This window comes from Dicentrarchus labrax, unplaced genomic scaffold (assembly GCF_905237075.1).
Source record: "Dicentrarchus labrax unplaced genomic scaffold, dlabrax2021, whole genome shotgun sequence".
NCBI lineage: Eukaryota > Metazoa > Chordata > Actinopteri > Moronidae > Dicentrarchus > Dicentrarchus labrax.
In genome coordinates this window covers 20,112,668-20,119,547 of record NW_026136713.1, presented here as the reverse complement: position 1 = coordinate 20,119,547, position 6,880 = coordinate 20,112,668, and positions in this window count along the sequence as shown.

Genomic DNA, 6,880 nt, shown 5'->3' with positions numbered 1-6,880 from the left:
TCCCCTGAAAAGCTTTGGCGACTCCTAGTGGGGTAGGGATCTTCCCAAAGTACATGTATAACTATGTTTCAAGTCAAACTTTTGACCTAAAATCATCAATCAACTAGTAGAAATCAGTAGTAAATCAGAAAATATAGTTTAGCATTCAACAACCTAAATAAAAAAAACAGCAGAATGTAAAAAAAGTGAAGCATGATGGAGATATAACAAGCTTATATAACCTAGCAATGTTATCCCAGTTACCTTACAGCATTATGGTGGGAATGAAATACTCCTTCAGGGAAAATAATCTAAGGGGTTAAGAATGGGTCAAGCCAGACAGAACCCAGAAACCCCCCACCCTGATGATTTAGCCTGCAGTATGTTCCAGCGTGAAACCAAAAATGAACAGTTACATGGACAGAGACATCGAGGTGACAAAACAAATGTATGAGACAGAGAAAAACATGACGTGGTGGCACCCTCCAGAGAGGAAAGAGAGGCGCCTGCATCCACTGCCAGGTTTAGACACTGTGTTGGCCAGGTGTCTGAGAGAGAGAAGATAAACCCACAGCCACACACAGAACCATGCTGAGGACCACCTACACACATCCAGCCAGTGTGTTCACTCATACAGACAGCAGACCCAGTGTGGAGACAGCAGCAACCAGGCTCCCTCAGATTTGTGTCTTTGTTGTTTTAGCTGTGTTGGGGAAGGGGCGGTCTTCCCCCAGAGCTGGACTGTGTTTGGGTCAGCCAGGTGACAATTAGAGATCAGGTTTATGGTGCAATTAGAAGATTTCAACTGAATTTGCTAATCACAAGAGGAAGTTTAGTCTAAGGATATGGAGATGGTCTATACAATGTTAACCTAATGCACATCTATAGTAATAATTTGTATAAAAGCCATTTTAAAGGACTACTGTGTAGGATTTAGGGGAATCTAGCGGTGTAGTTGGAGATCACAACTCCACCCTCCCCTTCCAAGTGTGAAAGAGACACACAGCCAGTGTTTGGTTTGTCCCTTCTGGGCTACTGTAGAAACATGGCAGCTTAACATGGCACACTCCACTGAAGGTGACCTGCAGCATCTGTAGATGATAAAATCAAATTCTAAGGTAATGAAAACACAACGATTCTTATTATGTGATTATACATCCCACTTCTGCCAATGGTTCCTCCTAAATGTTAAACACCAGACCTTTGACCTGTTACAAATCAGACGGCCCATGCTGCGTTACACAGCTGTTTAAGGGGGTACACGTGACGTATCTATGGAAAGCTAAGATTCTTGTTGTTCATTTGATGTAAACCATTTTTAGATACAATGAGAGCAGCAGGTACAATCAACGCCTCTATCAGACCACCAACAAACAAATACAAATTTGAGGCAACTCACTCTATAAAGCCTCATCGTAATCCACCAACCAATGACAGACAAAAGATGGTCTTGTTATATGGTTGAAGTTACAGACAATCCAATCCAGTAAACTGAAACACATTATTAAATCCATACATATCCACTCATGCTATCGGATCATTTCAAATTAGCTGGCAGATGTGACTAACATTCAGCTTATTCTCGATCATAACTCCAATTTGTATGTAAACATTTCCAACACCTTGATAACAAAAGGGCCGCTGCACTCTGACTTTCAATTGATATCTCACCTGACCCAATCACAGTTGAAGCAACCTATATATTTTTTAAAAAGCAATGTAAGTCACCAGAATGTGTGTGTTATCTCAATAAATATATTTATAAATCACAAAAACATATTTTCCCATGTGTTTTCAGAACCGTGTAATGACCACATCAACGACAAGATAAAGTGATCTGCATGGGTGGATACTAACAGAAGTAAGTGATGGAATTTACGTTTTTTCTTGTAAGGGTGGAACAATGCTTTAATATGTCATAACTGATTAACTAATACATTAATAATCAGAATCAGAATCAGAAATACTTTAATAATCCCAGGGGGAAATTGTTTTCGTTACAACACTCCAGATATACAAACGACATATTATACAAACAACATATATATATACACAACATTCAGCACAAAAAATATAAATATATATATATATATATATATGTATATACAAGATGAAATGTACAGTATTAATGAGCATAAAGTGCAAAAGAATGATTGTCTATGTTTTGAGTCAGAATTAATTCAATTCAATTCAATTCAATTTTATTTGTATAGCTCCAACTCATAACAGAAGTTATCTCAGGACACTTTTCAAATAGAGCAGGTCTAGACCGAACTCTTTAAAACATTAATTAGAGAGACCCAACAGTACCACCATGAGCAATTACAGAGGGGGGTTGTCTGACTCTCTGAGGGAGGCGTTGTAGAGATTGATGACCACAGGCAGGAATGATTTCCTGTGGCGCTCTGTGGTGCATCTGGGTGAGAGGAGTCTTCTGCTGAAGGTGCTCCTCTGCTGGGCCAGTGTGTCGTAGAGAGGGTGAGAGACATTGTTCAAGATGGACTGAAGCCTGGACAGCATCCTCCTCTCTGCCACGGTCGTCAGAGTGTCCAGCTCCTCCCCTACGACATCACCAGCCCTCCTGATCAGTTTGCTTAGTCTGTTGTTGTCTGCGACCCTCAGCCCACTGCCCCAGCGACAGCGAAGAAGATTGTACTGGCCACAACAGACTCATAGAACATCCTCAGAATCGTCCGGCAGATGTTAAAGGACCTCACAGTGCTCACCGGCTTATCCAGATGAGTGTAGACTCTGTTCAGCTCACCTCATGTTCTTGTTCTCCTATACTTGTCTTTAGCCTCCCTGATTCACCTTAAATCTCAATGAAAACATAATTTTGGTTCAAATGAGTAACTGTTTTTCACTGCTGATTGGTATGATTTCTGGAAAACTTTATGATCATATCATTTATCATTTAACTTCCATTGGACATATAAAAACAATTGTTCTGCAAAATTGTTGAATATGGAAGCAATGTATAGTGGTATTGGATAAGTATACCTTCAAATCTGAGTGTTTTCATTTCATATGAATGATCCTTTTGTTATACAGTCATATTGTCAAATTAAATTCTGTTTTGTTTTATCCTCATTCACAGGGAGGTCAGAGGATGCTTGAATCTTGCTCAGGGCACTTTACATTACTTTCACAACCTTGTTTTAGTCTCCAACTGTCTCTTCTTCCCCTCTGCCCTCTGCCTTTAATTTTCTCCTGACAGTCTTTACACATCAGGGCACAACATCTGATATTTACATATAGGAAAAATGTATTTTGGTTCAATTCAGTTTTCACTGTTTCAGCATTCTGCATTTCTATGTTTTCACCCTCACTATATAACCACCGAAGCATCACTGTGAGGCTCCAACAGTCTCTATTTTCCATCAGGCTGGGAGTTACTGGCTGAGCCCTGCACTGCTCTGTCAGACATAACTGATGTTGTGGGAAAGTATAGATTTGCCAATGCTGAATTGATGTGACAGGTTAGCATTATTGAATTTCACGGCCGGCAGTGTTGTGGTCTTTGAGAGAGTATTCACTGTGAACTGTGATACTTAACTCTCCTGGAATGTCCTTAAGGACTTTGCACAAGCACTAAAAGCTGCCCCCTCTGGACCTCTGATCTCCCACCTGATCAACAAAAATCTAAAGTTAGGTACTGTGTTTTCAGTTATGTTTATTGTATCGCTCTGTATGATAGATTGTGGTTGGAGACAATCCTGCTTTTGCTTAAGTGGAAAATGATAAAATGATTTATATGATATACCAGAGCTTCATTCATGTTTCCTAGTTACTGGATGACTTTTTCACTGCATATGAACATCATAAGGTTGAACAAATTCACAAACTCCACACTCATTGGCTCCTTGTCTTGTCTGTAGATTGAAGATTCAAATAGCAAATTACAACTTCAAACTAAAATAACAATTAAAAAAATCACTCAAATGACAAAGGTTATGACTGAAAATGTTTTAATGGTGTGCATCTATTCAGGTTTCCTAATTTTCATGTAAATAGAGAAAACAGCAATGCTAGCATGACACTGACATTTTCAAATAATGTAAGTCAAACTGAACTCTGGCTTCATTTATCAGTGACTTTACATTAGCATTGACACTACTATCAACAAATTACCAACAAAGCTTTTGTTGCAGTGGAGTAGCTTGCAGCTTTACTAGCAACAGCTTCAAAGTATCTTCCCCAACATTAAGTTTTTATTTGCATATCCATTTATTACATAATATGCATTACGTAATATGTATATCAAGTCCAAATTCTGGAGTGCTCTGATTGTGACTCTCTGTAACTGATCCATGATATTTACGATACAGGTGTCATTTGTCGTGCCCTGACAGGTACAACAAATCTAACAGAGTGAAGGAGATTTTTTAGAATACAAAATACAAATGAAAGTGTGTTTCCATCCACTATTGTTATGTTTTCTTGTGCTTTAGCCTAGCTTTTATTTAGTTAATTTCCAGAATTTCTACTCTTTCTAGCTTCTTGTAAAGTGTAAAATGTGATTATAATTTGAGAAGTAATAACTGAATGGGATAGGCTTTCTTAAAAACAAACAGGAATACTATCCTCCAGTATAGTACACAGGAATGACATTCAAAACTGAAACTGACTTTTGCTTATGAAGCATTTAAGAGAATAGGCGAGTATTACTGATGCTGCAGGCAATCATGATTATGTCTCTGGTTTCATTGTTCCTGTTGATGGTACAAACCTTTCCCTCTGGCTACTGGAAACATAGTCTGTTGTGTAATTTAAGCTGTAATGTTCATGTAAAGGGTAAAGGAATACCATATTTCAAAACTTCCATTCAGTCTGAATCCCCTTTAAGTGAACAGTTCAGCATTTTTTAATGCCACCACAGCAAAATAGAGCTAAATCTCTGACTCCCGCTCTCCAAGCCTTCAGCTATATGAAATATGGATTTTTAGACAGCTGCTGTTGAATTGATGTGGCAGATTAACAATATTGCATTTTAAAGCCGGGAACATTTGACAGCAAGAGTTGTGGTCTTTGTGAACAAGTATCCACTGTGAACTCTTATTTCCGCTTTGCTGAAACTCCCTCAGATATGCTGTAATGATCCCATCATTTTAATCGACCAGTTTGCTCATTTGCCCTTCTATTGAGTGATGTATACATGCAAGCTGTTTAAGGCCAATTAGCAGAAAGAGAGTGGAAAATGGACCTCACAAAATGTTGGACTTACTGGAAAAATAATCAATTTAATTATGAGATTCTGGATGATTAAGGTAATGTGAACAAAAGGTTTCAAGGGGAAAAGACATTTTGATTATGAGCCAGCGTTATTGGAGCCTGCTTTCTGAAATCAATATTTGAACTGTGATCCTGTTGAAATATCCTAAAATATCAGGGTAAATGCTCTCTCCCCATTGCTCTTTTACTGACTTGGGCATTTAACACAGCCTTTACAGTGTAAGAGGTCATTGGCTGGCAGCTAGTAAAACTCCCTAAAGAAAGATTTTAGAAATCTCAAGCTAGATCAGCTTCTTTCTCACAGCCATGGTTATATAATCATGTTGTCTTTTCCTCTAAAATCTCCTTTTCCCCGATTCTGTTAGATCAAAGCATGAAACTAAATAATAAGGTCAACCCCAAGATTATGCCTCCCTTAGAAATCAAACCCATGTTTCTTCTTCTTTCTCAAGCACAGCACCGAAATGACATCTTAACCATAATCCGTTTCCCATCAGCCATAACCCCACTTTGGAACAATCCCATTTTCTGTATCAGTAAAAGAAAAAAAAAACATCTATCTTCCCAAAATGAAAGGAGAGAGTTATTACAAGGGTCATCTCTGCAAGAACAGCTGCTCATGAACTTTGACCAGCTACAAGAAAAAAGTATAATATACCTGCATATTCTTGTTTGCAGCGTAGTAGAGGGAGTTAATATCAACAGTTTTGCTGCTTTATTTCCCTGTCATCATAAACTAATCAAACTACAATCATATTTTCATGTTTTTTGGCCCATACATTTATTTGCTCTGGTCAGTGAACAAGCTGTCAGTTTCTTTATGTGAGCATCCCACTTTATCACTACATTCTCTTAGGGCTGGGACACATTACAATTGGGCCGATTTTTAGCATCTAGAATGATTGGACCTGGTTGGAGTCCAGGCCAGTCTGGACCAGTTGGTGTTGACTGTTGGATGATCATATCATACAGTGTGAGGTGGTTAAACTTATTGGACTCATAATGGACTGTTTTTTAACAAAAATATCAAAATCAACGTAGCAGAACCAGAGATACTCTCTTTTCTGTCAAAACCTGGTGCTTTACCCATTTGTCAAATACCAAACCATCATACCCTTTAGTTTATCTGCCACAAAGCCTTTTTAACACACGGTTAACATTGTGAAATCTAAGAGTATTTTAATAAAATAGACAAATACTGTAAAACGTGTAATCATTGCTTTTAGTTTTTTAGTCTGTTGTTTTTCAACTGAACTCACCCTGCCTTTATTGGGGATAGGCGTCTGTTTGGGACAGGCGTTTCATTAATTTAGCAAAAAAATCATCAGATAATATTTCAGGTCATACTTGTTTCTGTGTGCCACTTGACACTTGAATGTGAAGATTTACATCACCGAGCACACAGACAGTGAGCAAAGAACTTTACATAATAACTTGGATTTTTTTTTTATGCGACCCTTTCTTTTTATCGGTGGACTAAACGGATATAAATAATCGAGGGATGGACACAGACCGTATGGTACGACTTTATGACCGCTTCAAAGGCTGGGAGTCAGCACTTTTTTCTGTCTCTCTTGTTTACCATGCCGGTACATCTGAAGAAATGATGCTTTGGTGCTCATAGTTTCCGTAAAATGAACTGATGGATTGAATAGTTCTTTTCAGGATG